At 36.4% G+C, this 6,155-nt stretch overlaps 1 long non-coding RNA gene across 4 annotated transcripts; it reads right to left on the bottom strand.

Moving 5' to 3' along the window:
* Positions 1-319: 319 nt before the first annotated feature.
* On the bottom strand, positions 320-5,729 carry LOC107859711. Of its 4 annotated transcripts, none has more exons than XR_001671431.2 (4): positions 5,513-5,729; positions 3,082-5,388; positions 1,443-2,260; positions 320-657 (listed from the first exon to the last, which is right to left on the bottom strand). It is a non-coding gene; the product is annotated as an uncharacterized LOC107859711 (long non-coding RNA). The 4 variants fall into 4 exon arrangements; XR_001671432.2 differs by having other exon boundaries at positions 1,443-3,220; positions 5,322-5,388; positions 5,513-5,720; XR_001671430.2 differs by having other exon boundaries at positions 1,443-3,168; positions 5,322-5,388; positions 5,513-5,719.
* Positions 5,730-6,155: the final 426 nt, after the last annotated feature.

The raw sequence follows: 6,155 nt of genomic DNA on the forward strand, positions 1-6,155 counted from the left end.
TTTTATTTGAATTTTCTTTTTTCTATTCATCAATGTTCAAATTAACATTTTATGCTTTCATGGCTTTACCTCAAATCCAGCCTATAACTTGCAAGCCCCATTTAAATTCTAGTAATTTCTTAGTAATCCCTCAATCTAATCAACCTAATGTGTTTTCCTTCTAAAAAATTTTGACCAAAAAATGACAAAGAAAATAACAACTACTACTCACTCCAAATACCAAAAAGCCCAATTTCTACTCGGCATTGTATCAAACATTTGTTGAGCATAATCTAACATTCATTTCTTCCAGATATTTTTCGGACTATTATCCCAAAGATAAACGAATACAATTTCTACTGTATAAGAAACTTACGAGGTAAGTACACAGTACATGATCTATCAAAAAGCAACCTCGAACTGGAAAAAAAATGTAAAGAATCTGAGGAACATCCTTCTCAGAATATTTTTGCTTCTCACTTCAATCAATTGGTAATGATTTTTCACACACGTCTAAAGAGTGTTCAAAACAAAACAAATCAACCTAAATACATCTTACAAATAGATCAAAAATGATCTTTTCTTTTACTTGCGGTGTATTTGCTATCTGAAGGAACCACATACCCTTTTCTCCTCCTTTTGCTTTTTTCTAGGTCTGCTCCTGTCAGATATGCAAACCTGCACAGTACGGTGAAATGAAAGTGGGTTGATCATAAGATAGTAACAGAAGAAAGAGAAGAAAATCCCATGATCATAGGATAAAAACAAAAAGAATATAAGCTTATTTTAAGCACGATTAGTTTGGAGCCCTGGGATTACACCTTCACCCTTCCCTTCGCGAGTAGTGGTCAATTTAGTCCAGGCCCGCCTCCCTTCACCTAGCCCGGACCCGGGACCACGCTCAGGTCCGAGACCGCCCCAGACCCGAGACCAGGTCCAGGTCCAGGCCCCCCCGCCCCCCGCAGGACCACGCCCAAGTCCGGACCCCCCACCCCCTGCCCGAACCCGAGACCACGCCCAGGTCCAAAACCCCTCGCCCGAACCCGGGACCACGCCCAGGTCCGAGCCTCCCCCTCGCTCGAACCCGGGTCCACGCCTAGGTCCAGGCCCGCCCTCTCCCTCCCCCACCCGGGACCACACCTAGGTCAGTCCAGGCAACCCCCGCCCAGATTCGGGACCACGCCTAGGTCTAAGACCCTCCCCCCCCCCCCCAAGACCCCGGACCACACCCAGGTCCAGGCTCTCCCCTCCCCATGCCCGAACCCGGTACCACACCTAGGGCACCCCTCCCCCCGCATGGACCGGGGACCACGCCCAGCTCCAGGACCCCCCACCCCACCCTTGTCCTCCTCCCCGGTTTGGACCCGGGACCACGCCGAGCTCAAGGCCTCTCACCCCACCCCCACCCACCCACTCACCCTGCTAAGTATTAGAGAACTAATATAAAAATATAAGAGTCTCACCTGCATTAATTTAACTGCAAAACTGGATTTAGCTCCATCAATGCTTTCAAATAAAGATCCTAAAGAACATAATAGATGAGAAGAAAAATCAGAAACGCATTGAAGCATGTGAGGTATTGAAAACTACAAGGAAGTCTAAGAAAAGAAGTCAGGAGATTTGATTTTGCAACGGATCTGTAGATTAATACTTACCAAATATGAAGTAAATATCATCAACAATCACTTCTTATGCTAAGTTCTTCAAGTACATCTGAGAAGGATTCCCAGCAGAATAATTCCGCATAGAAACTCATGAGTTAATCATTCAGTCCTTTGTTTGCACTAATAGTTCAACATAGAAGGAAATACCTTTCGTGCTTGTACACGGACTGTGATGTCTAAGAGTTCAAACACAAACTTGCTACTTAGCTTTTCTCATTAATAGAACTTTTGATGTATTGATTAAGAAGTGAACATGATAACTTATAGACTGGAAAGATGCAATCTTAATGAACTTCTGCAGCAAATATTTACTGAACAAAAACATTTCTTATCAATAAACCAGTGACTACTCATAATGAAAGGCTAAGAAGCAACAATCTATTAGAAAAAGTAGGTTGTATGAAGCAAGAATGTATCTCAAAGCTCATGAACGTATCTCAAAACATGGTGTCACTGACAAATGATAATGGCAGCAGACGATAAAGCATAATGCTAGAAACGAGCAACTGGGAAACTATATCTCACTGATACCTCTTGGTTTGACAACATAAACAGAAGTAATTGCATCAGTATGGCCCTCTAGTAGATGCGTACAAGATCCAGCAGCCTTCTATATTCTGATTAGCACTATCAAAAGTTAGGTTGACACAATAACCTTAAAAGAAAAGGCGAGTTCTAAACCAAAAAATGCAATTAGCATAAGAATAAACAATCAGTAGGTTATCATCCAAAACCATCATAACATCCAGTCAAAACAAACCTCAGATCACAAATAAGCACATCTTGTCAGTTAAGGCAATAGTGGATTGTATGCAAAGAAGACCTTTTTTACATTCTTAATTGTCACCATGTAATATTTTAGGGGCAAAAGCACATGGAGGATGAATTTTACCTCAAAATACTTGGAAAAAAAAACAGCATAACGTAATAATATCAAAAACATTGTCCTTATTAATCTAGTGTGTAAGAGATATGTATGAGTGAAGTGAATGCGCAACAGACCTGGAGTACAAGGTACAGAGATCAAATATCCAGAGAAATGAAACCATTTCATTTAGTCATATTATGCTAGCTCTCTATTTATCTATTTATTTGGGGGTGGGGGGTGCGGCGGATAAAACCAATACATTAAACAGAGAATGATATACAAGGCATTAAAAATTACAAAGATGACACTGATATTCTAGATAAACAAACTTCACACTCATGCTTACTTAGAATTAGAACCATCAACAGCACTAACCCAGCATACTTATCGAAGAAGAAGAGAAGTTCACTTACATCGTTAAACATTTTGATAATCTATGAAGAATATTCGAGTGGAAATTAAAGTGAATTTAGAAGATATTTTTGGATGAAAATTGAGGGATCAACTGGAGAATGAGAAAGAGAAAGTACAAAGGGAAAAGGATCAGAGTAGAGCTTTTTCAAATTTAACCTAGAGAAGTTCTCTGTCTTCCAAGTAAACCTTACAGTCTGGGGACCTCCGATTGCAGATTTTCCCCATCATGTCATGTTTCTACTGCTGCTAGCAAGTCAACATGGAGAAACCATCAGATCAAAACCTCTAAATCCAGCTGTAAAGAACATAGACGTACATATTGGATAAGCCAATGTACAATCATCTAAGATTTAGTTTAATTTGAAAATTGTAGCAACTTGAAATGAAGATGCATGGCGTAAGCCCTGTGGTGAAGCTGCACTACACAACCTTTCTCATTACCATATCTCCAACAACATCATCGATAACACAGTCGTCCAAATGTTACATATGACTTTTGTCCACCATCCTTTAGATATCCAATGACGCAGAGATGCACCACATTATTAAAGCTCATCAAAACATACCAAAGTGGCTCTGCACAACCATTGTACTAATATTCCAAAAGGTTAAGTAAGCAAATCTCTTGTGATTGCAAACTATTAAACTAAAGAATAAGTTATTCAAGACAATTATTCACTTCCCAACATTTCATTGGACAACAAGCGAATCTAAAATGTGAACATACTTACATTATCAGTCAACTTTCCATAACATGGATCCTATACCGCAAACTTATATTTTAATAAATTAACATATCAATGCCTAGTTTAGCATAGTTCAGACTCCAGACACAACATTTAGTAAACAAAAGGAGTCAAAATTATCAGTTGTTTTATTTCTCATCCTTCAGTTATTTCTGCCTGACTAGGCATTCACGAGTGCCAATGTAGCATGAATGAGTATTTTTCCCTTTGAATAACCTATCAAGTATCAACTGTATAAACATGGGAAATGTTCCACTAATCCTATATACACCATTCTTGAAATAGTAAAACACAAATAAATTGCTTCTTTTTCTTCCTCACATTTCTTCTTTTTTCTTTTGAGAAAGGTAAAATACTTCCTCGTGTTTCTTATTACCTTTTAGTATCCCCTTTGAATAACATATCAACCGTATAAACATGGGAAATTTTCTACTAATCCTATAGTCCCAATTCTTGAAAGAGTAAAACACATTGCTTCTTTTTTTCCCTCGCATTTCTTATTACCTTTGAATAACCCATCAACAGTATAGACATGAGAAATGTTCTGCTAATCCTGTATGCCACATTCCCGAAATAGTAAAACACAAACACACTGCTACTTTTTTTCTCAAATTTCTTGTTACCTTTGAATAACCTATCAACTGTCTAAACATAGGAAATGTTCTACTAATCCTATAGTGCCCATTCTCGAAATAGTAAAACACAAACACATTGCTTCTTTTTTTCCCCCTCAAATTTCTTAAATCCTATAGTCCCCATTCTTTAAATTGTAAAACACAAACACAATGCTTATTTTTCTTCCTCACATTTCTTATTACCTTTGAATAACCTCTCAACTGTATAAACATGGGAATTGTTAACTTATCCTTTAGTCCACATTCTTGAAATAGTAAAACACAAACACAGTGCTTCTTTTTCTTCCTTGCATTTCATATTACCTTTGAATAATATATCAACTGTATAAACATAGAAAATGTTCTACTGCTCATATAGTCCACATTCTCGAAATAGTAAAAAACAAATACATTGCTTCTTCTTCCTCGCATTTCTTAATTGATACAAACACTTCCTGACGTTTCTTATTACCTCTGAGTATGCCCTTTGAATAACTCTATCAACTGTATAAACATGTGAAATGTTCTACTAATCATATAGTCCACATTCTTGAAATAGTAAAACAAAAACACGCTGCTTTCATTTCTTTCTCAGTTTTTTTGAGAAAGGTAAAATACTTCCTCCGTTCTCGAAATAGTAAAACAGAAACAGATTCCTTCTTTTTCTTCATCACATTTCTTTTTTTTTTGTTTTGTTTTTAGAAATGTAGAATACTTCCGCACACTTCTTATTTCATTTGAATAACCGATCAACTGTATAAACATGTGAAATGTCCACATTCCTCAAACAGTAAAACACAAACACGTTGCTGCTGCTTCTTCCTCACATTTCTTAATTGATACAAATAATTCCTCGTGTTTCTTATTATCTCTGAGTGTCCCCTTTGAATAACCCTATCAACTGTATAAACATGCGCAATGTTCTACTAATCATATAATCCATATTCTCAAAATAGTAAAATACAAACAGATTGCTACTTCTTTTTCCTCGCATTTGTTAAATAATACAAAAAAAAAAAAACGCTTAATTAATTACCTTCCTTAGGCTGAGGACCTTCTCATCAGACAAATCAGAACGTGGAAGACATCTCCTCATCTTCTCGCTACTCCGACATAAACACACGAGAAAAAAAAAACAGTTACAAAAATTCACAAAGTACAAAACCCTAAAATTAACAAAGAATTAGTAACAATTGTAAGGCAATTCAATTGTAAGAATTATTATACTTAAACCGTTAAACGTTTTGATAATTGATGAAGAATATTCAAGCGGAAATTGAAGTGAATTTAGAAGATGCTTTTGGAAGAAAATGGCCCGTGAAAATTGAGAGATCAACTGGAGAACGAGAAAGAGAAAGTATATATAGAGGGAAAATGGAAATGATAGATCCTCCAAGTTTCTAATTAAGAAAAGGTAATAAGTGGTCCGGCAAATAAATTAAGTCTTTTGAATGATTGAGGCAGTTATTCCATAATTATATTAGTTATTTGAACAACTTCTTTCATTTGTCAAATAACTATGCTTAATTGTTCAACAACTAGATGTAGTTGTCAAACAGTTGCGTCCAATTGTTGAACAATTTATGCAGTTATTGAATAATTTTATAAAATTATCGAACAACTATCAAACTTGTTCTACAACTGAAATAAGTTGTTGAAAACAAAAAATCTTAAAAAAAAAAAAAACTCAAAAAGGATTTGTCCATCCCACCTAATTTTAAAAATTTGAATGATTCCCACTTAATTGGATAACTTGTTCGTCCTTTTTAATCCAAAGTCCCCTACTATACTAGTAAGATGGAACAATGGGAGGGTAGTTTAGTCATTTAAGAATAATCTTTTACGTATTTTTTTAACGGTCAAATTTTTC

This window comes from Capsicum annuum, chromosome 2 (genome assembly GCF_002878395.1).
Source record: "Capsicum annuum cultivar UCD-10X-F1 chromosome 2, UCD10Xv1.1, whole genome shotgun sequence".
NCBI lineage: Eukaryota > Viridiplantae > Streptophyta > Magnoliopsida > Solanales > Solanaceae > Capsicum > Capsicum annuum.